This window comes from Meriones unguiculatus, chromosome 9 (assembly GCF_030254825.1).
Source record: "Meriones unguiculatus strain TT.TT164.6M chromosome 9, Bangor_MerUng_6.1, whole genome shotgun sequence".
NCBI classification, from domain to species: Eukaryota; Metazoa; Chordata; class Mammalia; order Rodentia; family Muridae; genus Meriones; species Meriones unguiculatus.
This window is the reverse complement of record NC_083357.1, coordinates 74,567,805-74,592,660: the sequence shown is the minus strand read 5'-3', so window position 1 is coordinate 74,592,660 and position 24,856 is coordinate 74,567,805. Positions and strand designations below refer to the sequence as shown.

General features: G+C 42.3%; 1 long non-coding RNA gene across 1 annotated transcript in view; it reads left to right on the top strand.

Moving 5' to 3' along the window:
- LOC132656643 (uncharacterized) overlaps positions 1-24,856 on the top strand; it is a 50,096-nt gene that overhangs the window by 22,369 nt on the left and 2,871 nt on the right. The gene's annotated exons all lie outside the window — the stretch shown is intronic.

The window sequence follows — 24,856 nt, the reverse complement described above, 5'->3', positions numbered from 1 at the left end:
AATATTCATTTTACGATATTAAAGTCAGGGACAGCTGCTCCCTTCTCTCCAGCTCTCTGCGCTCTTTCATCCAAGATGGCTGCCTACATCATTGTCACACAGAGCAAATGAGCACCTTCTCACTTGCTGTTTCTTCCCTATGTAGATATTACTTAGAGCAAGTAAGCATTTAAAGAAAGTCCTCTACTGCTTGGTTTAAAAGAATATTTATATTCTTACTAATTTCTTTTTACTTTTCATCTAACCATGTGGTGATTTGAATGAAAATGGCCCCCATAGGCTCATATATTTGAGTGTTTGGTTCTCAGCTATAGGATGTAAGGCTAAAGTTAATCTGCTAGCTCTATTTGCCTAAGGACAGAGATATCCTGAGATGCCACAGGCTGTTCATATAATAAGTCACATATTTCCACTTCCCTCAACAAGTTTGGGTGACCCAAATGAACTAAATGTGCTGGCTTACACATAGGCCAGAGGCATGAAGGCAGGAAGCACGGCAGAATGTATGCTTTTCCCAAATTAGACCACGGCCAGAAGTACATAGCCCTGTGGGTTTGGTCTTTATAGACACCCCACCAACATAGCCCATAGCCATTCCCTGGGAATCCTGGGTATGGACCTGGCCAGTAGCTGTGCATTTTCGAGGGCAGTATTTATAAAGCAAACTTTATTTAATACTAATTTAATGCTTATTTACTAGAAATTAAGACAAAGCAGTGGGTTCAGAGGCCTGTAGGGAATTTTCTTTAGGTTTTGTTTTGGAAAAAATGTTGGCCAGATAGACCTCATGGTTGATGCCAGGGGCCATCTTTGTGGTGACTTCCATGAGGACTCTCAGCTGAGAGCAGTTGTCCTCCTTTGAGTATTTCCTCCCAACTCTGGTCAAATGCTTGACAAGACACATTTACCAGAGCATGTCTTTATTAAATTTGAGTCTTTAGAGTAACCATAACATTTCTTCCATCTGTAAGCCAGTTACTTTCAAAAAAATCATAGCACTGCAAGGATGATATTTCTCAGGAAACACTCAGAAAGATGTAGAATACCTATATCTCTATATCTATCTATCTATCTATCTATCTATCTATCTATCTATCTATCTGCATGTCACTATCATTCAACTGCTCTTGAGCCTGTGAGAATCTTGTGCATTGTTCATCTTTATATCACCAATGTCTTACACAGGTTCTGGCCCATGGTGAATAAACTATGAAAATCCTAAGCTGGAAACAACTGAAAATAAGGCAACATTTTTAAGATGAGAAGTTGTATAAAGTAAGCTAGCTACAGCTGGAACATGTATATATATGAACATACAACTATAGGTTGGAACATGCCTATAATCCCAGTATTAGAATAAATTTAAAGTTATACCCTGGTTACACAGAAAGTTTATGGTGTGGCTAGCATACATGAGATCCTGTCTCAAAGCCAAACAAAGCCAACAAGTACTGAAATAGATTCTTTTCTATTGCTACCTCTATCCCTGGGTTTTTGCTTGGGTCATATTTAAGCAATGTTGATCCTGGATATTTTAAATATTACCCAAGCAAAAACTTCCAAAGAAATAAATTGAAGAAGACACTAGAAGGTAGAAAGATCCCCCACATTCATGGATTGATTGAAAATAGTGAAGTCAGTTGTCTTACTAGAAGTGATCTATGGATTTGATAAAACCCTGCCAAAATGTCAGTGATTCACAGAACTAAAAAAACGGAACCCTAAAATTTGTATGAAAATACAAAAGATCCTAAAAGCAAAGTGATCATAAGTAGAAAGAACAGTACTAAAAAGATCATCAACAGCTGCTCCCAAATCACACTAAAAAGCTGGTAACAAAAACTGTTGGCACTGCTACACAATCAGACATGTTACCCAATGGAGTACAATAGAGAACCCAGAAATAAACCCACAAAAATGCACTCACCTCCTTTTTGACAAACATTTCCGAAGATAGCATCTTTAACAACTACAGAAATTAGATATCTACCTATAGAGGAATGAAACTAGATCCACATCTCTCACCATATATAAAATTCAATTAAAATGGATCAAAGACTTCAATGTAAACCTGGGATGCTGAAACCGCCAGAGGAAAATGTAGAGGAAACACTTAAACAAAATGCAAGGGCAAGGAGTTTCTGGAAATGACTCTGATAACACAGAAAACAACCCAAGATTTGAACAATGGAGTTACATGAAATTAAAAGCTTCTTACACAGCAAGGGAAACTATCAGCAGAGTGAGGAGAATGTCTACAGAGTGGTGGAAATAATTTAGCAGCTACACACCATGGGTTAATATCTAGGGTATATAAAGAACTACAAAAAATTAAAGCGCACAAAACAACTAATCTACACAATAAATGATACACAGCTCTCTAAAGAAGAAACACAAATATCCAACAGTTATTTGAAAAAGTGTCTAACATCATTACCCACTCAAGAAATGCAAACTGAAAGAACTTCAGATTTCCTCTTATCCCAATCAAACTGACACCAAGAACACACAGACAAGTGATGGTGAGTACTGGGCAAAAGAAAGACTGCTGATTGGAATGCAAATTTGTGCAGCCACTATAATTACCAACATAGATGTTACTCAAAAAACCTAGGGCTGAAACTGCCATGTGTGCCAAGCTGTAGTGCTCCTGATGATATCCCCACAGAGATACCTGCACATCTGTGCTTATTGGTATAGAAATCATGACAGCTTAGGTTAGTAACGGAATATACATGGTACAAGGGCAGAAGTGGGTGACAACTGGGCATGAAAATAAAAAGGTTGAACAATAGGTAGAAGGGGGAAAGATGGGGGAGGGGTGTGGGAGAGGGAAATGATTGTCATGGAGACTGAGAAGGCCACCCTCTAACTGGACACAACTTTTAGTAGAAGAAGGTGAAACACCAACCCATCCGCAAAAAACTTTGAATCAAAAATTTACCCTGCCAACAAGATGTGCAGAGATAAAGATAGAACAGAGATGGAGGGAATGTCCAACCAATCCCTGGCCAAACCTGAAACTCTCTCCATGGGAGAAATACAACCCCTGACACTAATAATGACACTGCTATGCTTGCAGATGGGAGCCTAGCAAAGTTGCCTATTGAAAGGTTCCACCCAGCAAAGGATCAAAACAAATTCTGGGACTCACAGTCAAAGATTGGGTAGAGTACAGGGAGCCTTGGGGAGGGATAGAAGGACCCACAGTAGACAGGAGCTTCATAAGAAGACCAACAGAGCCAACTAACCTGGGCCCAAGGGCCTGTGGAGACTGAATCACCAACCAAGAACTGTGCATGGATTGAATCTAAGCCCCCTAAATATATATATCCTATGAGCAACTTGTTCTTCTTGTGGGTTCCCTAGTAAGGAGCTGTTTCTGACATGGACTCTGTTGTATGTCAATCACTTTTTCATGGTGGGGCTGCCTTGCCAGGATACCTTGGAAGAGGATGTGCTCAGTCCTAAGGCAGCCGGAAGGGTTGGGGTGGGTTAGTGGGCTTACCCCTTTCCTGAGGGGGAAGGGAGGTGGAAGGAGGAAAGAGGAAGGGAGGGTGGGACCAGGAAGAGAGGAGGATGGAGACTATGATTGGGATATAAAGAGAACAAAAAGTTAAAAGTTTAAAAAAAGAAGAAAGTATTGATATGTATGAACATGCCATGATGAAATCCATTATTTTATATGCTTACTCACAAATTATTTAATAATCATTATGATGTTGCTGATAATGAAGAAGAGGAAGATGATGATGATGATGATGATGATGATGATGATGATGATGATGATGATAAACTGTCCTGAAGTGAACTCTCAAGTACAGCAAGTACAATCCTTTGTCTAGGGCATCCCACCCCTGAACTGAGCAGCTCTGTTTTCTGTCTGAAGATGGAAAGACCATGTTGCAATCCAGAGTATCTCCACAGCAATAATCCAGGTTGTTGTTTGTGTTCACTTGCTGTGCTGGCTTCCTTGGGGACTCTTTCTGTTGGTTGTTAGCTTCTGATGGAGATCTGTAAGGTTAAGCTTGGTCTCCATTAGTTCATAGATACGAGTTCCTATAGAATCCATGTTTCCCTATGTCCATCTCAGCTCAGCTTGAAACCTCACCTGCCAAAGCAAGAGCTGTATAATTCTGTCTTGTTTCTGAGTTCATTGCTACTAAAAGATTCAGGACAATTGACTAGTCTACCGAGGAATGACTGTAGACCAGTCAAAATCTCTGCCAGAACATCCAAGCATCTTGGGTAGTAATTGCATGTCAAGTCCAGGGTCACCCTCTGAAGACTTTGCTTTTGTGGTATGAATAGCTCTTTGTTATAGGCTGTAGTCTATAATAAATTCGTCATGTGGAGCTGGGTCACATGTAAGTGGAGGCAATTTAGAACTCAGGGGTCCACATGGCTCATTACTTTTCCCTCTGCCATAGACCCCTGGTTTAATAAATCTAACTTGCAGGGTAGGAATTATTTCTCACTGAAGACTGTGACCCCATTGGACTGGCAACACTGGCCTTGCTCACTGGAACACTCTTGCTCTCTACCAGCTATACAAATAAACTCGGAATCATTTCCCATGATTGATTGAAATGATAAAATTGAAAACCATTGAGACTTTAAAATGGAAAGAGAAACCTCAGGTTAGAAAAATGGAAAACTTCTTTTTTCCTTCATTCCGTGAAATTACTTACATCCTCACAGGACCCAGCAGAGGATTTTGCCTGATATCTGCCTACAGTCACATGAAATTCATTTTCCCAGTTGTTCACAAGGAAGTGATTAATGACGAACTGGAAAATCACCACTCAGGAAGTCTGTTCTTTACAACTCTGGCCTACTTCTTTGAAAATGGACTCAGAGGAGTCTCATTTGAAATGACTGGATGAGAAAGTCAGTTCCGTGGTTATGGCAACCCCTAGGTCCTAGGAGAGGAATTCGCCAAGAGCAGAAAAGAGGTAGAAGTTTGGGTTGAATACAAGGAAAAGGTAGTTAAGCTGTGAAACATACCATTTAAAAAATGCTAAATCTGTTAAACCCCAGTTTGTGTAAGAACAAGCAGTTAGGAGGACAATATGTGTTTAATGACGTGAATACAGGTGAATACACAATTAGGCTCGGGGCTAACAGTTGAGTAAGAAAAAGTCACAGCAACTTGCAGTTCAGAAAACAAGCTGCTGGGGTGGTGGCTCTTGGCTGTGGTTTGTTCTTTTAACCTTCACCATCATGTTAGCATGGGACTTCTATTTTGCAAAATAATGCTGTCCTTTGCTTAGACCTGAATAGTTTTCTTTCAGAGGGATCTGCTGCTGCTTTTCCACAAAGCAATGCTTCCCTTTGTGATCAGTTGGTTGCTGAGGACATGAGTGAGTGCAATTAAAATAGCAAACAGTTAGGAAGGCTTGGTTGACTCACTCAGTGTTCTCCTGGGGCATTCCTCACCCCCTCTTCCCTGCAGATCACAGGGGAACCTCTTGATGGATCTTGCTGCTTTTCCCTATCATTCCAAGCCACAGGATACACCTAAATAACTACAAGATTAGTCTGATGCAGAACTGATACTCTGTAGTCCACTTGAGATTCCATTCGAGAAAGGCAGAGGTATCAGCCATTATTGTCCTGCTATACAAGGTCAGTTGAAAAAATGGGGGAAGGGTTATATAAATCCCCAATAAGTGAGCATCGAGCATGATGAGATCTCATGATGAAAGCATGATGTTGTAGCCTTAGAAGAGCTATGGTAACTCAGAGGAGGGTTTTAGTAAGAATGAGAATGAACTAAAAATATTCGCAGGAGCATGACAGCAAGGCACAGAGAGTAAGCATGTAGCTCAGAGTCAGCCAGGTCCAAGTTTAAACCCAGTGACATTCAACACTTTACTCCAGGTACAGACTAAATTGCCACACTAAACTAGGACACTGGCACAAAAGGGTAAAAATCGGGGTTTTTTTTTCTTCCTATTTATAGAACCCAAAAGATAAATGGCTGTCTTGATCCTGTTACCCAAAGTACCACAACATAGAAAAATTGCAAGAATTAGATACTGGCATATGTCTTTTATTTATGTTGAATTAGCTTAATGTTTCTTGAGAAGGTAACTGGTGCTATTATTTTTTTTCTTCATCCATTCTTTTAATAAGTAATTTATCAATTACCTACAATCTATCAAAATTGTGCTAGGAATATATAAGAAAATTGTCTGTCCCCTTATGTATTTGTCTTAGCTTGGGTTTCTAGGACCAGGGCAACTCTTATATAAAGGGAAACATTTAATTGGGGCTGGCTTACAGGACCAAAGGTTTAGTCTTTCTCATCATGGAAAGAAGAATGACAGTATGAAGGCAGACATGGTACTGGAGAAGGATCGAAGAGTTTACATATGGATCAGAAGGTACCAGGAAGAGAGAGAGACTGAGTCTGGCTTGAGCATCCGAAACCTCAAAGCCCACCCCCAGTGACACATTTCCCCTGGCAAGGCCACATCTACTTCAACAAGGCCACACCTTCTAGTAGTGCCACTACTCCTTGGTGACAAAGCATTTAAATATAATGAGTCAATGGGGGCCCTTCCTATTCAAACCACTGGTTTGAGTGGTAACACTAGTAACAGTGTCACAATTTTTAAAAAGTTGTGTTGGCAGATTTTCTAAGGCAAGGAGTTTTGGAAACACTTGCAAGTGGACGATTATTTATTTCCCCATCACTAAAGAACATCCCTAGAGAAGACTATAATAAATTCACTCACAGGGCCAAGCATGATGTCCTCATTGTTGGTGGGAGTCTCAAGCAAGCACATCGTGGAAGACCTCAGACTGGAAGTCAGTCACATATGAACTTAGTAAAACACGAGAAAAAAAAAAACAAAAACAAAAAACCTTTCGTCACAGTTTGTGTGTGAAGGAAGTGGTGATATTCTGATCCAAAAGCATCTGACTTCAACCCTGCACCTGTATTTGGCTGACTTATGTTTCTCTGGCTTGGAATAAAGCTGAAGAAGAGCCAAGGATGACTCCCAGGACCAAGATGGTCTGTAACTGGCAGTAGTTCATTCGCTCCTTTTTCTCTTTCGCAGCTGCCAGGGGCGTGAAGTCCTCAGGCTGAGGCTCACCTACCCTGAGCTTCCCCCTCCCACCACGGTGACAGCGGAAGGCAGAGTGGCTGAGTTCAGGCCTGTGGAAACTGATGCCTACCATGCAAAGAGCAGGATGTGTGAGGCAAGCCAGTCTGTGTGCAGCAGGCTCCCGTGTCTTACTTACCCACCGACCCGACTTATTCTTTGCCTCCTGGCAGTGCATTTGGCTGCCTGGAATTCCCAGTCAACCCCACATAAAATGCTGCTGACACTGATGAGAGCAGGCCTCCTGGGGAGTGCTTTCTAGACTTACTGAGTGTCATTTTTTCCAAGTCCCATCTCTCCCCATTAGATGCATATTTTATAACCTTGCCATCCTTTATTCTGGCTATTTTTGTACACTCATCAATCTTTTCTTTCCTCAGTTGTCAGCAACACATCACCCACAGAGGTGAACATTTATTCAACAGCCACTCTATCAGAAATGCAAATCAAAACAACGGTGAAATTATTTTTTTGTCAATCAAGCCGGCAAATCTTGTTTTTTTTTTTTAATATTAATACCCAATGCTGTCATGTTTCTACAAAATTGGGTGCTGTAATATACTACTAGCAAGGATATAAATTGCTCAAACTTTATAGAGGGCAATAGAACAATTTTTATCTCGTATCTTGAAGACATTCATGTCATTTGACTTGACAGTTATACCCTGGGAGCCTGTGCTCAAACTTCAGTTTAGTTTTTGAGATGATCTCATGAGTTTGCATTACTATTTATAGGCTCAATCAACAGTGAAAAAGAACATTGAACTCAGAAAGGGTGGATAACTTGTAGAGGGTTGCACAGTCCGTTCTGAGGAAAAATGGACATGAATGCAAATCTCTAACGTAATGCTTAAACTTTAGCTGATATTAGAACTATATTGTTATACTTGCTGGAAACTATTTCAACAAAGTTATTCTTAGAGCTGGCATACAGCACACCTCTGCAAATCCAGCCACTTGGGAGGCTGAGGCAGGAGGATCCCAAGTTCTAAAGCAGCCTGTGTTTAAACTAGATAGATAGCAAGTTTGCTGAGGTGCATAGGGAGATCCTGTTGAACAAAAACAAAATAAAACAAACAAAACAAAACAAAAACTCTTTAAAAACAAAACTAGGAAGCAACCTAGATGTCCATCACTAGAGAGTTAAGTTTTAAAATTATAATACATAAACACAGTTAAAGATACACATTGGAAATAGCATTGTGGATCTGGAGAGATGGTTCAGTTGCTAAAGTGCTTAGCACATAAGCATTAGGGTCCTTGGCACCCAAGCAAAAAGCTGAGTGAGGCAGTCACACCGGTGGTCCCAGTGCTGGGAAGGGCGAGGGGTTTGGGAGAGTAGAGACAGGCAGACAGACATCTGCTCCCTGCACAGAAGTGTGCACACACAGGCATTGTGGAAGAATGTTTAACGACGCAGGGTTCACATCATTTTGTGACAATGAGCTCACGCAACAGATTATACTTACAGTGTAATCTCAGCATTATGAATTGTGCACACGTGTGTACAAGAGACCAGACGAATATAACTGAAATGCCACCAGGTCAAGCCCCTGACTCCATTGCCTTCGTCCGTATCTGCATTTTCTCATTTTCTGTAATGGATTTGTGTTGTTTTTAATTTGGAAAATGATTTGAAAGCCAGCGTTACCCTCCATTAGAGCTCTGTTATTTTGTTGTTGTTTGTTTGTTTGTTTTTTAAGCGCCTGCTATCTGCCCACTAGTTAGAGGACCTGAGGCCCTGCACAGCTTGTCACAGAGGCTGCAGCGGGTAAGCAGTGGGGACTACAGGGCTCATAGCATCTCTAGCTGATTCTGGAGCCTGAGGTTTCGGCGGCTGAGCTGCCGGCTGGCTAGCCAAGTGTCTCTTCCTTCCGGTGCCGAAATTGCCTCTTATGTCAATTTGGGTAATAATGGTGTCTGCCATATACTGAGGAGCATTCGATTATGTAAGAGGCATGTTGTGTTCAAAGGGCCAGTGTCAATGAATAAAAGACTGTCCTGTTTGGTGCTCGAGCCAAATCCATCCAGAGCCGCAGTCATCTTTGGCCACTTGACTGAGAGACCTTGAACAAGTTCCCCGATTTCCCTGTATCCGTTTCATTATCTTTGGTGTCAAGTGAGCACTGCACGGTAATTGCTCAGGGTGACAATTGCTCTAATCACTCTCATGAGCCTGTCCCTGATTCCCCACCCCCACCCCCCGCCCACACACACACACACACATACACAGAGTTTGCTGGTCCTGTGCTCAGGCTGGTCCTGTCCCTGGGGCTGCTGCAAAAAAGGGCTCTTGCAGAGAACCAGCTTCCTGGGGAAGCTTAAACAAAGAGACAGGTGGTGTCTTTTCATGGTAGTCAAGGTGTGTGTGTGTGTGTGTGTGTGTGTGTGTGTGTGTGTGTGTGTCTATGGAGGGAGCTCTTTGGATTCTAGAGCTCACGCAGGGGTGGGTAGGTGAGGGAGGCTCCTCATTCCCCCAGCTCTTGAGTGTTTTCTCCTCGCCCTACGACAACAGATTTGTTAGGGCCTGTGCCAGTACAAGAGCCCAAATGTTTGCTTCTTTTCATAGTATGGGAAAAAAAAAAAAAAAAAAACCTTAGCAACAACATCCAACTCTCTGCCATTTACCTCGGGAGCCTAGAAAGGCTGCAGTTCTCAGAGCAGCTGTGGCAGAGAGGAAAGAGGCCGTTTAGTGGCTGCAAGGTTTGTGGCTGCGCAGCCTGAGAAAATGAACTGCCACAGCCCTCAAGGTGTCTGCTTGTTCACTGGGAGAGGGAGCGCAGGGAACGAGGGAGATCAAGCCTGAGAAGGTTTGCCTTTAAAATCGGAAGCCTCTAATGCCTCCTCTCCCGCGCTGCATCCTTTGTCCCACGCGCTTACCAACTGGGCCAAGAAACATATTTGTTGTTTCTTGGACCACCCAGAAGGTGTAACTTGGAATGGCACCTTGTCCAGTTCCGGGAAGAGAAGCTCTGATGGGTGGTGCTTTGGGGATGTGACCCGGTCCAAGATCATCCCTGCCTGGGATGATTCCTGAAGAGCCACCCAGTTCAAGCTATAGGTTTATAGAGGCCAGTGCTCGGGGTCCGGTACGGCGTGGCTCAGAGGATCAGTTTTAGGAGCTCCATGCCAACAGCCTGACCTGAAAATGAGTTAGTGCCGTCTCGTTGAGGAAGGTGGTCCTGGCTACGGGCTTTACACAGGTACCCTTTACTTAGACGATATTTCTTCTACAGGTCTTTGGCGACAATCAGTGGACTGGGGAGTCCAGGAGATCATTTGTGGCATTGCGGGAAGCAGGGAGCTCAGATAGAAAAGAGTGCTGAATTGAAGGTCAGTTTGCCAGCACAGCGTGTCCTCAAGAAGGGCAAATCATAGACGTCCTGGGTGGCGGTTGGTATATTGAGCCCCATGACCAAAGTAAGCTAAAAATAGGTTTCATATTTTTTAATGGTTAGGGGGACAAAACCAAAAGAATATTATTTTTGCTAACATATAAAAATGATATGAAATTTAATTATTAATTTTGATACGTGTTCTGTAGGCGATTGCATGTTCCCAGAGTTGGAGAGTTTCTATGGGTCTCTGTGTTTCAGGACAGAAAACCTTGGATTGCTCTTGTTCTAGCTCAGTGATTTTCCAGACTTTGGAGGATTAGAAAACACCTGGAGGGACCGTTAAACCAGATCACCAGCTCTGCCCCCAGCTGCAGTGTCAGCTGGTCTAAAGAAGTGCCTGAAATTTGCTTTTCTAATGAATTCCCTGGTGATGCTGATGCTGCCAGACCACTGTCCTCATGAGGACAACCAGGGTCAAGAGAAACAGGACCTGGGATGGGGAGGGCATGGAGAGAAAGGAAATGAGCAGGAGTCCTGGGGAGGATGGGTTCCAGAAGAAGGTCAAGGCTCCGGAAGAAGGTCAGAGCTCCGGAAGAAGGTCAGAGCTGGAGAAGCAGGGATTGTAGGCCACCATGGAGAGGAAATTTGTAGATATGGGAGCATTGTGGAAAGGGGACGCTTTGGTGATTGAAACCTGTGTGCTGATAAAAGGCAAATTCTCTTCAAGCCCTTGACTCAACTTTGGGAAAAAAAAAATCTCACTTTTCCTCACACAGAGGAACCGGTCCCTTGTTTTGGTCTAGCATCGTTCCACGCTGATGCGTGCCGGAATTTGGAAGCTATAGCTTCAGGAACTGACTCCTTTTCTGAGGGTTTGGTAGCTGAGATGGGTCCATAGAAGCTTAGCCACTGGTCTCCTTAGTGGTTGCCTGTGTGTAGCCACTCGGTCAAGATGTAGCCCTGCATTAACTGTGCCTCACTTTCCCTGGCTGCCTTTCCATGTGTCTTTCCAAGAAGGTGCCCACACTTTTCCCACGGTGGCTTAGGGCTCCCAGGAGCCCACAGCAGAAGCTTCATATCTTTTAAGGGCTGCAATGCTATATAGTCTGCACATGTAGTCCCAGGAAGACTGCACACAGGCAAGCCAGACAGCCATGGCAGGAGACCCCACAGTGCAGACACCAGTGAGGAAGCTCCTTAGCAGCCGCTACAGAACCCGATCAGAAAGGCGGGCACCTGTCCGGAAAAGTTTTCCCCAAACAAAAGGAAAAAGAGGCTACTCCCCGAGGGAAGTGAGGACAGGGGGTAAAACTAAAATGGCTGATCTTTTCGGGGTGGTTTCTGAGAAGGTAACATACCAGAAGCATTTGTGGAGTGTTAACAAATGCTTTTCTGTTTCAGCTCTTAATTGTGCCCACACACAAGTTATAATTGTGTATGTTTTCTAATTTGACCGAATCTGCCGAGTTACTGGCAATTACCTCAATTGCCTATTCATGACAAGCTCACCAAAGCGGTGAAATAAGAATGCCTTGAAGCTAAGCAATCGGCTGGCTGCCTTACTATTACCTTCTTTTCATTTTAGCTCGGGCACATTGCTGGGTCCCCTTACAGTGCTGTGCAGCAGACTGCATATTAAACATTGCACTTGGGGGGGGGAAGGTAATAAAACGAAACCATCATCTACCTACTAAACATCCTTTCATTTTGCCCTCACCCAACATCCATTTGTTTGTAATTACAAAGACTTTTCAACATACCGTGTGATGCCTCTTGAACTTTCATCAAACACTCTTCCCATAACAACAGGCACAACCCTACATTGTTCCCTTGAAAGACCTCATAGTATTTTATTGCCTGATTTAGCTAATCTTCAGTTACAAGTTCAATTAAAAACATGTGTTCACACAAAAACTTGTCCATGAATACCCACAGCAGTATCGTTCCTAACAGCCCCAAAGGCAAGCAATATTGGTGACCATCAGCTGATGAGTAGGTAACTCAATCTGTATGAAGCAACCTACTTGGTGACGACGAGAAGTCAGGTGCCGTGCTTTGCAATGACATGGATGAATCTGGGAAACACTATGTTAAGTGAAAGAAGCTAGATGCAAAAGGCCACACATTTTATGTTCCCATAGCAACAAGGTGAAAAGCCACATGCACAGAGAGTGGGCTTATGGTTCTTCATTCCTGAGACTCTCTTCTTCCTGGCTTTCTGCAGGGCTTTTCTTTCAGAAGCCTCACTACCCTTCTGGTGAGTTCTGCTTCAGTTAGGGCACCCACCTCTCCTTGAACACCATGGCCATGGAGACTCTCTCATTCCCTCACACTAGGCACTCCGTGCACAGCTCACAACTGCCTTTGTGGCAGTTATGGCTGAAGGTGCAGCTTGCATATATATTCCTCCAGCCCAGCTGTGGCTGACCTCCAGAGCCTATAGTTTTCCCATACAGTATTTCTTCTTAGACACCTCACAGACTCAACACGGAATACATCGTCTCCTTCTGTTCCACTCAGGCTTTTTGAAGATGTTCCCTCTCTGTTAGAAATGTGTTCCACGCTTCTTCAACTTTCGAGTTCTTACTCATTTATGAAGATTTAGCTCACATGTCACCTCCGGCAGGAAGCCTCACACACCATGTGGGCCTTTCAATGACTAGTGCTCCTCTGTGTTGTGACATACCATGAAGAGAAGGTTCTGTGCATTTTCGACTGGATTTCACAATTTTTTTTTCAAGTTACACTCTCCTCTTACATTGCTTGTTTGTTTTTGAAACAGGGTCTCAATGTGTAGGTTAGCCTAGTCTGGAATCTATCATCTTCCAGCTCTTAGTTTCCTGTTTACCCGGCTTACAAACCCGGACCATGCCTTTTAGTTTTTGTTTGTTTGTTTGTTATTGATTTACTATGGAGCAGTTACCAGACAGCGAGGGTTCTCTAGGAGTCAGATGGTTCACTAGCAATGACAGCCAGCAGCTCATTGTGCCTGTCTACTGAATACACCATTTTGACTGTTTCATTTCTGTGAGCTCACTTAGCTTCTCCATGGGACACTTGCTGCATACGTTACTATGCCAGGTCTTGAAATGGATGGACTTTGAGAAGGGAAATCTGAATCGAGGTCACACAGGTACCAGATGGTAGAGCTGGGATTAGAATCTAGCCATTCTGGTAATGAGGTCTGTGATTTTGAACTGTTACTTATATTGATATTGAGACGAAACTCAAGCATTTCTTTTTTCCTCTTCAGCATATGACTGTGCCCATGGAAAAGAGGCTTTCTCTGAGCTAATTGATAGGACTTTATTTTTTTATTTGCCATAGTCAATGTTCAACTGACAGTACACCCTAAACACTAACAAATATCGCAAACATTCACTAAAGCCCCTATGCCGCAATCTTAGGTTTGAGAGTGGAGTGATGAACTGGACATGAATTGTATCTTCTTACCACCCCAAACCTGTCTACTAATTATCTCCTGGTTAAACAAAAGTTAAAATACGTCTTTGATGTAACTTGTTTAGACACAGTTTTCCAGAGAAATAGAACTTAAATACTATTAGGATATAGAGATTAGATGTAAGATACCGATATCTCCTGGGCAGAGGCAGGTGGATCTCTGTGAGTTCAAAGCTAGCCTGGTCTACAGTGAGTTCCAGGGCAGCCAGAACATATAGCTTATCTTATCTATCTATCTATCCACCTACCTATCTCTGTCATCTCTATCTCTGTCTCTATCATCTCTATCATCTGTATCTGTATCTCTGTCTCTATCTCTATCTCTGTCTCTATTTCCATCTTTTACTATGTAGCTCTGGGTGTTCTGGAACTCAATGTAGACAAATCTAGCTTTGAACTCACAAAGATCCATATTTTATATATACATAATATATGCAGATCACACACATATATATTATATATACTATGTACATAATATACATATGATATACACATATGTGTATAATAGAATAAATACATGTATATATGTATTATGTGTATATATTATATAAATATAGAATGTATTTTATATTATATAAAATTAGTGAAAATTTATAAATGTGTAAAATATATAATGTAGAAAATACAATATATTTATAATATACTTATTTTATATGAGTCTATATAGTATATATATTATATGTATAATAATGTATATATATTCTATGTATACATATAGAATATATTATATACATTGAAAGAAGATTTTCAAAATATGTGTCACATAATTGTGAAGGGTGGTAAGTGTGAATTTTGTAGGGCTGGCAGGAGGAAGGAGGCAGGAAATCCAGGCAAGAATTGATATTCAAGTCTTAAACCTCAAGTGCACAGCGTAGCCAGCAGGCTGGAACTCAGACAGAGTTTCTAAACTGTAGTCTTGAGGCAAAATCTTTTTGCTCCCAGAAAGCTGGGCCTTGCCTATTAAGATTTTCAACTGAGTTGGCCTACCTGCTTTAAGAAGTGCAATTTGTATTAAGTCAACTAACTGTAAACATTAACCACATCTGAAAGCAACTTTCCCACAACAGCTAGACTAGTGTTGGGCTGCACAAATAAGTACTAAAAGTCCAGTCAAATGAGTTTATAAAAGAACAAGAATGTTGCCTATGAACCCTGGCTACTCAAGGTTGGGAAGAAAAAGACTCAAAGCAAAGACTGTAAGTTAGCTCCAACTGGAAAGTGTGCTAAGAATTTGTGTTATGCTTTGGCTTAAATTGCCTTTTTTTACACATTTGTAATATTCCATACCCTCTCTCTCTCTCTCTCTATTGCCTTCACATGCTCTCCCTTCTTTAATTAGTTGTTTCTATCTTCCAACTTCCTGGAAGTCCTCCCTGCTCTTCATCACAGGGGCCTTTCATAAGAGATGTTGATAAGAACCATGTCCTATCAGGCAATGTCCATGAGTGACTCTCCTCATTAGCTCTGAAATCCTCAGAGGATGGACAGCTCCTGGGCTTACAGACCTTGATAGGATACTCTGTAGCCCCTATGGTCAACATTCCTTCATTTATTGACGAGGAAGCCAGATGTGATGATTCACTTGAATCTGTGGAGACCAGGACAAGATTTCAGGTCTATGCTGTTAAGCTCGGGACTTTGGATATTCTAGACAAGAGAACTATTGCAGTTCAGAAGCAGAAGGGCCATATAGGAGAAATCTGATCATACTTTGGGTATGGAAAGCAGAACTCTATCAAGATTTCTAACCTTCTTGAACCTAGATTCATAGCTCTTTCTCCTGAGCTGCATAGCTGTCCCACGTTGGAGAATAAATTATATTATCAGCCATCCTCTGTATGTCTTTTGATCACTGCAGACTACAGAAGGCATTACTTTCCCACTTGGCATCTTTCAAGCCAGGAAAGAAAGTGTGTTCCAGATTCTTCTCCTATACAGACTGTCAGAGCCTCCTGTTCTGTAAATCTTTATTTTCTCTCCTTACCCACATCAGCCTGAGTTCAGGGACTGTTTTGGCTAGGACTTCTCCCATTCTGCCCGCCCAAGCTGTGGGACCCTGGGAAAAACAGCACGCTGTTGTTTGTTTTGCGGTAGCCTTCAGACAAGCTCACTCAGAAGATTAAAAGCTAAATGAAAAAAATGCCTCATGGGTGAGTGCCCTCCTTCCTTTTCTCAGGGAATCAGTGTGTGGGTGTGCAGTTCCCAAGCCCAGAAACAACTGCTGGAGGCAAATGTCGATTCCCACCTAGCTAGAGGTGTTCCTAAAAGCACTGGCAGATGGGATCTGGCCCCAAAAAATGAGCCCACCCTTGGCTATTTCTTCTATTTACTGTTTATCTGAGTAGCTCTTTAATGGATCTCCATCAAAGGACTATGTCCTCAGGGGATTTAAAATCTTTTATTAACTTTTTTTTTCACCTTATTAAGTTTGTAGCCTCTGTTCACTTATCCATCCATTTAATAAATAATTTCTAACTGTCTGCTATGTGCCAAGGAAGCACAGGACCAAGGCTGAAATTAAGAACTGGATTCGAATTTACCCTATGGATCTTAGTCTCTAACTGAAAGAAACTGGGGGACAGACAGGAATATTACATCCATTTTTACAAACCTGTGATTGATCCCAGACATCAGAGCCTGTGCGTGAAGAACAGAAAAAAGACTTGTGATTAGCATCATTTCCAGAAGGTTAGTTAGATGCTCGCTTGCTCAAGTCTCTCTGCTCATTTGTGTAGGATGTGGGATCACTGAGGTTACCCCACTTAAATTACAGCTCAGCCTGCCCTTCCTGTGAGCCAACCTTCCATCACAGCAACGAGGTACCTGCAAAAGTCAACTTAAAGGAGGGAAGAGTTTCTTTGGCTCTCTGTTTCAGAGGCTTCTGCCTTGGTCCATTGGTGCCATTTTTCCAGGGCCTCAGGTGTGTTTAGAGAACATGGTGGAAAGCATAAAGCAGAGAAAATCACTCACAGCTGGATAACTAAAAACAAGGGCACCTGGGATCCTACTAATCTGTCGAGGGCTTCCTGCCTAATTAGCTAACTTCCTGTCATTAGGCCTCACGTCCTGAAGGCACCATCATCCTGGTACGCTGGAAGGCCTTTGAGGGACTTTTAAGAATCCAAACTCTCATTTCTAATCCCAGTACTCAGGGAGCAGAGGCAGACCAGTCTCTGTGAGTTTAAGACTAGTCTGGTCTACAAAGCAAGCATTTCCAGGAAGCTACATAGCGAGGCCTTGCCTCACCAAGACAATAACAAAAATTAACAATATCAGCAACCAAAACCCAACAAACGGAAACAAAAAGACCAGAACTCTAACCTCCTAACTCAGAACTATAAATCTCCATGTGGCTGTTATTTCCCCCACTGTGCTTACCTTCTAATATATGGCATAATTCACCTGTCCACAGTGTTTATTGTCTTTCTTCCTCTATTAGAATGTGTGCTCCATAAATTTGTGGAATGGATGGCCTAGACCTACCAAATGATCTCGAACAGCCAAAATTCCAGAATAAACTAAAACTTGCAAATAATGTTAGAGCAACAGGAAGGGACATGTAAAATGCAGGTGGGGCACAAAGACTAAGAAACGGAGAGGCACACAGCACACAGAGGGATGGGGGAAGCTGACTACAATTTACCAGGTGACAGAGGAAATTATTCAACTCCTGTTTTGCCACTGCCTTCTTCAATAAGAAAAACAAAATGCAAGCTTGAAAGTGCAGGGCAGTGGCAGTCACACGAAGAAGGAATTGCAATTCAGAGCACACACTTTGAAGTGCCCACAGCTCCAGGCCCAGGTGACTGGCGTCTCAGACTAAAGGAACTTTTAATCAACGTCTTGAATAACAACAAATGAGGGAGAGATTCCAAGAAAGGATTCTAATTTCCAGTGCTAGTACCAATACTGTGTATGTATGTATGTATGTATATAATTTATTAGAATTTTGTGATTTGTTTACAATATAGTGTAAATCTCTGGCACAAACATTGTGTGTTGCTAAGTTGTTATGTGCACTTGTATCAGCTAGGTTGAGTATTTGGGGGACAGAGAAACAAAGATGTTCAGTAAGTGAAATATCCCCCTAGCAGGTTCCATCCTAAAGACTGCAGTTTAGACTCTGTTTTGTTTTGTTTGAGACAGGGTTTCTCTGTATAACCTTGGCTGTCCTGGAACTTACTCTGTAGACTAGGCTGACTTTGAACTCACAGAGATCCACCTGCTTCTCCCTCCCAAGTGCTGGGATTAAAGTCATTTGCCCCTACCACCTGGCACAGTTCACACTTTATTCACAGCAACATAATGTGAGTTTTGTTTAGAATCATGTGTAATTCTTGGCATTCCTCTGAGTAATGACTCAACTAAAGGAAATGAAGTGTACAAAACCCAACCCAGACAGGACAAGCTCCTACTGGTACTCTCCTAAAATCTCAGAAACTGCCACGAAAGCTGTATTTTTGCTAAGAATCAATATCATACATGTAAGATGTATACTTCTCTCATTGTCCTGACAAAATGCCTGACAAGAAGCAAGTTCAGTGAGGCTTGAGTTCAAGGTGATGTGATCCATCGTGAAGGGGGCAACCATGGCAACAGGCGCTGGAGACTGATGGTCCTAGTTCATCCTCAGTCAAGAAGCAGAGAGTGAACAGGAAATGGACACGGGCTACAAAAACCTCAAAACCTGATCTCTGTGCCAGCTTCCTTGACAAGGGTCCACCTCTTAAAGGTTCCACAAACAGCACCCACTGCTGGTGACCAAATATTCAAATACATGAGCCCATGGGGAACATTTCACATTCAAACCACAGTGTATGATTTCTCTGATTATACAAACACTGGGAAGTAACTACACAGAGGATGGCATAATTCATAATCAAGATTTCCTTGACAGGTGTGGCAGTTTGAATAAGAATAGCCCTCCATAGGCTCATATATTTGAATGTTTGGTTCTCAGTTCGAGGGCTGATTATGAAGGATTAGGAGATCTGATCTAGTTGGAGAAGGTATGTCACTGGGAGTGGGCTTTGAGGTTTCAAAAAGCCCATGCCAGGCCCTGTCTCTGTCTGTCTGTCTCTCTCCCCCTCTCTGCCTGAAACTCTCATGTTCTAGTGCCATGCCTGCCAGTCTTTCTACCATGATGGTCATGGACTCACCCTTCGAAACTATAGGCAAGTCCACAGTTAAGTGCTTCCTTTTATAAGTTGACTTGGTCATGGCGTCTCTTCACAGCAATAGAAGAGTAACCAAGACAACAGGATTTACAATTTGTAAAACTGCACCTTAACAGATGCAATTACAAAATTAGTAGGATAAATTTTAGCAGGACTGAAAGCGACCAAATATTGATTTTTACCATTACCAGATGGGGGGGGGAATTATTTTTAGGTGACTTTATTGTGATGGTTAGTTGATAGCAAATTTAATATGCATCAACATAGCTTTTCTAAATGTGCGTCCCATGGAAACCAAGACACTTGAAGGTAGCAGTAAAAGGATAGTATCCAGCTCCTGGAAAATGACCAGACTTCTGTGACTTCCATGGTCATTTGATATGCACAGGGTAAAACAGTGTGACAGTCAGAGACTGTCTACACAAGCATGAGAAGGAGGAGTACAGAAATGACAGGGGTTTGGCTCTTATTAGCCTTAATTGAGAAATCCATCAGTTTATGTCTTGACAGCCGCTAAATCTAAATTGGAGAGTAAGACTGATACAATTAGTTCTTAGGGACGCAGGGATGAAGTGGGGAGCTGGACAGTTGAGAAACATAGGGGCTTGTGGAGGGAGTGAATACAAATTTCTCTTCTTCATAGGAAAGGGGGAAAGATGAGAATAAGTTGGTGGCCATACCAGAAAGCAGGAAAAAGCGCTGATGGAGATCGATAGCCCTAGACCTTGCCTTTTCCTCTATCCAGGTTACAACAACAACAACAAAGGGAGTCTAGCAACAGCAGACACCAGGTCAGACTCTGTGGCCTGTCTGGCTGTGTTTAATACCTGCCACTTAATACCTGCACTGTTAAACCTCTTGGGCCTCAGATTTTTTCCACCTATCAAATAGGACTAATGATATTTGACTCACAGACTTGGTATGAAGGCTAAACAGGATTATACAGAGAACCGGGAGTAGATCTTAGGGTAGAGCGCTGGCTCAGCATACTCTGAGTGCAGTTCCAGGCACTGGAAAAGCATCTTAGACTTGTGCTTTGTGTCACACATGCTTACCATGGAGGGAAAGCATACTGTATCCTTACACTATCTTTTGCCAGGCTAAGAGCAACTTAGTATACATAGCAATGACCGAAATCATTTTACAAACCAGATTGCTAAATATTGAGTGGCCAGGAAATCTGCTCAAAGCCACTTTGGTAAAATAATATTAACCCCCCGAACCAATCTGGGATTTCTGATTCAAGTATCTGAGATCTTAACACTATGGGCTTTGCTTTCTTTACGTTGATGCCAAAATACTACAAAATACTAGAGAGCCCACCTGACCACTATGTGCAGACTGTCAGCCATGAGCATTATTACCTGAGTTGGAGGGGCTGGCATGGGTGGCCACAAGGACTGATCTCCAGAGTTAGAAGGAATGGGAGGATGAAGTAGCAACATTAGTTAAGCTTCCAGACGCTGGACAGAGATACAGGAACAGCTACAAAAGAGGCTACCATAAAGCTGGACGGGCTGATCTGTTAGGAAATAACTGCCACATCCTAATGTAACCATAACACAAAGATAAGCTAGGATGGAAACCCTGGCCTCAGTATTTGAGGGAAACATAAAGCTATGGCTCATTAAGCCACTCTTTGGGTTTCATGTTGTACACTGAATCAGTCTCCTATGGACCAAAACAAATAGAAAAGGAGCCTTACAGACAGCAGGAAAGAAACAACTTCTTACTATAGTTCAGATTTAGTTTGAGTGTGTCCTATAAGGGTTATGTGTTGAAATTTAATTCCTCTTGTGAAATATTAGAGAAAATGTAAACTTCATTAAGTCTCCATAATTAAATCCTGGCAGATTGTGTGTGTGTGTGTGTGTGTGTGTGTGTGTGAGAGAGAGAGAGAGAGAGAGAGAGAGAGAGAGAGAGAGAGAACCTACATGTGCATTCCCTAGCTTTTGCCACACAATGTACCTTCTTGGGATTTGCCAGCAAGAAGGCTATCACTAGATGTGACCCTTCAGCCCCAAACCACCAGACTGTTAACTAAATTTCCAGTCTTTGAAACGTGCCTGCCTGGGCTGGAGAGATGGCTCAGTAGTTAAGAGTAGGTTCTGCTCTTGCAGAGAGTCCAAGTTCAGTTTGGAGCACCCTTATCAGTTGGCTTACAACACTCTGTAAATCCAGCTCCAGGGGAGATCTGAAATGCTCTTCTGGCCTCAGTGGGCACCTGAACTCATGTACATGCAGTTAATTGAGCATATACGTAGTTAAAAATAAAAAATTTAAACTATTCTGATATATTGTGTTATTAGCGACAGAAAACTCTCTAAGACAAGGCCAGATGGGAAATTGAACCACAGAATGGGTTTCAGTCCACTGTATCTGTGATTTGGCTATTAGAAGCTTTCTTTGTTCACCAGTAGATTCCAGGAGGCGTGTTTTAGTGAACATTCTCTGAACCAACCTGTGAACCAATTCACAAATTCCCCCAACCATCACAGTTCTAGTTTTACTGTGTGCTTCGAAAGGTGAATGCGCTCCTCAACTTTCTATGTCATTGTGTTTGTTATTGGATACTTTCATCAGGCGCTTTCATCAAGAGTTATTTCTACACAAACCAAGCTGAATGACTAGGAGTAATTAATAATTATGAGTCACTCAAAACTGTCCTGCTCAGTTCCATGTGCCTAGGATGATTGCAAAAGAGGGGAAAGAGTTAAAACAAGGAGAACCTTGCCCCCCATTCGTCTCGCAGGCTCCCTCCATATTTTGTCTCTGTTTGAAAGCAGTGAAGCGGTAATTAATTTTCAAGCAGTGCGTTGAGGCTGCATTTCATATTTGTTAACATGAAATACCATCAGCTAGTGATCCATTTTCTCAATGGGAGTCTTATTGACATCTCGGGTGTGATGATTCATTCAGCAGGAGTGCCCCCATGTTAAGACACTTAGTCTCTCCGGGATATCCTAGACGACCCTACAGTGGCCTTCTTAATGACTACCAAATTCTCCTTGTAAGAAATGCAATCATTCAGGTACCCCCTACAGAAATTAATTGTTTATATTCAAATAAGGGGCCTTGGCCTTGCACCAAAAGATTAGAAACTAACTTTCTAGTCACATATTTTGAATAAAATGTCACTTACATGGTAACACATATAGATAATGCATATACGTGTGAGACATCTGGACACCACTTTCGAGGTAAAACATACGTTTCAGCTTGCATTGTTTTTCATGACTCACCAGTGAGCTACATGTCCAGGTTGTTTTGGTCATGGGGTAACTGTATGGTGGAGTATCTGAGGAGTTTCAGAGAAACAGAAATCTCTCAGGGTTACCCACACGACACACAAATATTTGAGTGATCTATTATTTCTAACCAGTTGAGGCAGTAGTTTTACAGAGACAAAATGATTGAGCTTACCCATATGAAGAACGTTCCTGTTTGAGAGGAATTAAGAGTCATCTATGAGACTCTATACAAAATATTCTAGAAATAACTGTTAAACAAATTGAATAAAATGTGATAAAGCCAACACGGTATAGCATAAAGAATAAGTGCCTTGGTGCCATACAAACTTGGGCATAAATCCTAGTTCCACTGTACGTGATATATATAAATTGTCAACTTATTTCCCAAAGTCTTCATCTTTTTCTTTCATAGAACTATAATAATAATATTTATCTCAAAAGGTTATGAATAAATAAAATAGTTTATCTTCGGCTCCCAGCACAGTTTCTGGCATATACTAGACACATAATAAATGATAGTTCTTTTCTCATTTTCTTTCTTCTTCCTTGAGGTGCAAAACAGAAATTAAAAAAAAAAAAAAAAGACAATTATCTCCTAAAAAACACACTACATTTTAGTGCGATTATATTTTTGAGGTGTGGACAGATCAGTTCGCCACCTGTAGCAGCTGTTGGTTGGTGCTCTGGCCTGAAGGACGTTTAGTGCCTTCTTGCCTGTTAGCAGCCTTCTGTGTTTGCTTAAGGCTGGGTAAACACCTTTCAGCTTCCACAAAGGTCAGCGTGTCCTCTGGTCAAAATCCAGGCCTTTAGTGGAGTGTTTGGTTACCCGTCATCAAATATACATACCTCCTTATGGCCTCTGCGAGAAGAGTGTCCTTGTCGGCTGCACTGACTTGGAAGTTGGCATGGCACCAGAAGATTGTGCCAAGCACATGCACAGGCTTGTTCCTCAGAGAATCTCTGACCTCTGTCATACAAAGCCCTGTGCTAACCCCGGTCTCCCAGGGAATGAGATGTCCTGGCTGATCTATGTTTAAGTGTATAGATTAAATGGCTAAAGTGTAGCCATCCCTGCCGAACCCTGCAGCGCCATCGTCACGTTTCCAAAACCATCTTATGTTTATTTGTTCGGCGGTGGCAACAATGGCTGACATGCCAATGAGATAGCAGAAAATTAGTTAGGAAGCCTCTGGAATATAGTACGCTGGGGGAATCCCGCCCTGGGATAAGAAAAGTGCACCCGGAGATAACTCTCTGCTCAGTGCCACATCCTGTTTTAATGGTCCCCTCTTAATACCATAAGGAATCACAGACAGCAGCCCCAAGTCAGGGAGCCAACCCCACCAATCACCTTCCTTCATTTGTTTCAAAGTGACAGGAATAAACGAGCTGTATGTTTAAGCCATGAGTTGTTGGCATTGCTTCTCACCTGCAGCTAACTGATAACTGAGACACACTGATTGAAACCCACTTAAGCTTGAGGTGTTTCTGTTTTCATGACACCAGCCACTACATTTTGCATCTTGACTGTCTTTCTAAGGGCTACAGGCTTTGTTTAGCAACACCTGCCACTATTGGGAACAGCGTTTCCAACCTTCCTAGTGCTGCGACCCCTTAATACAGTTCCTCATGCTGTGGTGACCCCCAACCATACAATTATTTTGTTGCTACTTCATAACTGTAATTTTGCTACTGCTATAAATTATAATGTAAATAAATACCCAATGTGCAGGAAATCTAATATTATCCCCCAAAGGGATAACAACCCACAGATTGAGGACCACTGCTTTAGGAGCTATGACCTGGTGGCTTGGACCAGAGACATTCCACGTATGCTCTTAAAAGGAGTTGTTGGGACTGTGACCACTTCCTGTCTCCTTACTTGATTCGTAGCTGGCATGAAATGAACAAACTTCCTCTGTGACGTGTTCCCAGTGTAACATACTGTCTAATAACAGGTCTAAAGCAGTAGGGCCAAACAAACCTCTGAGGCTGTGAGCCAAAATATACTTTTCTTCCCTATAAGTCAGCTTGGTTGTGGTGGTGGAAATAAAACACATAAGCTTACTTATTAGCCCATTCCCAGAGCCACTTTTGGTCTGTGATCATTGTGATTTCACTTTACTGACTCAAATAACGTATCCTGAGAGTCTCAAAAGAAAAGAGAAAAAACAAAACCAAAAAACCCTAAGCAGAATATTCTTCTGGAGGTCTGTGACCGTGTCGATGGATGCAAAGCTTCCTTCCCTTCTGGGATGCTTCTCCACTTTCAAGAGTATCTATTCCTCTATTGTCACATCCGGGCCGAGAAAATGTAAAGGTGGGATCCCTATAGGTAGGAAGCAAGACAAGCACCATTCTAGAATGCTCATTTTAGAACGAAACCACTACCACTAGGAAAGGTCACAGATGCTGAATAAGACTGCCAGCGTTCAGGTCTCGCCTCTACCACTTAAATCTGTGGAACAGGGCCTTGTCTTAGACCAGGGTATACAGCAGAAGAGCACGGGCTA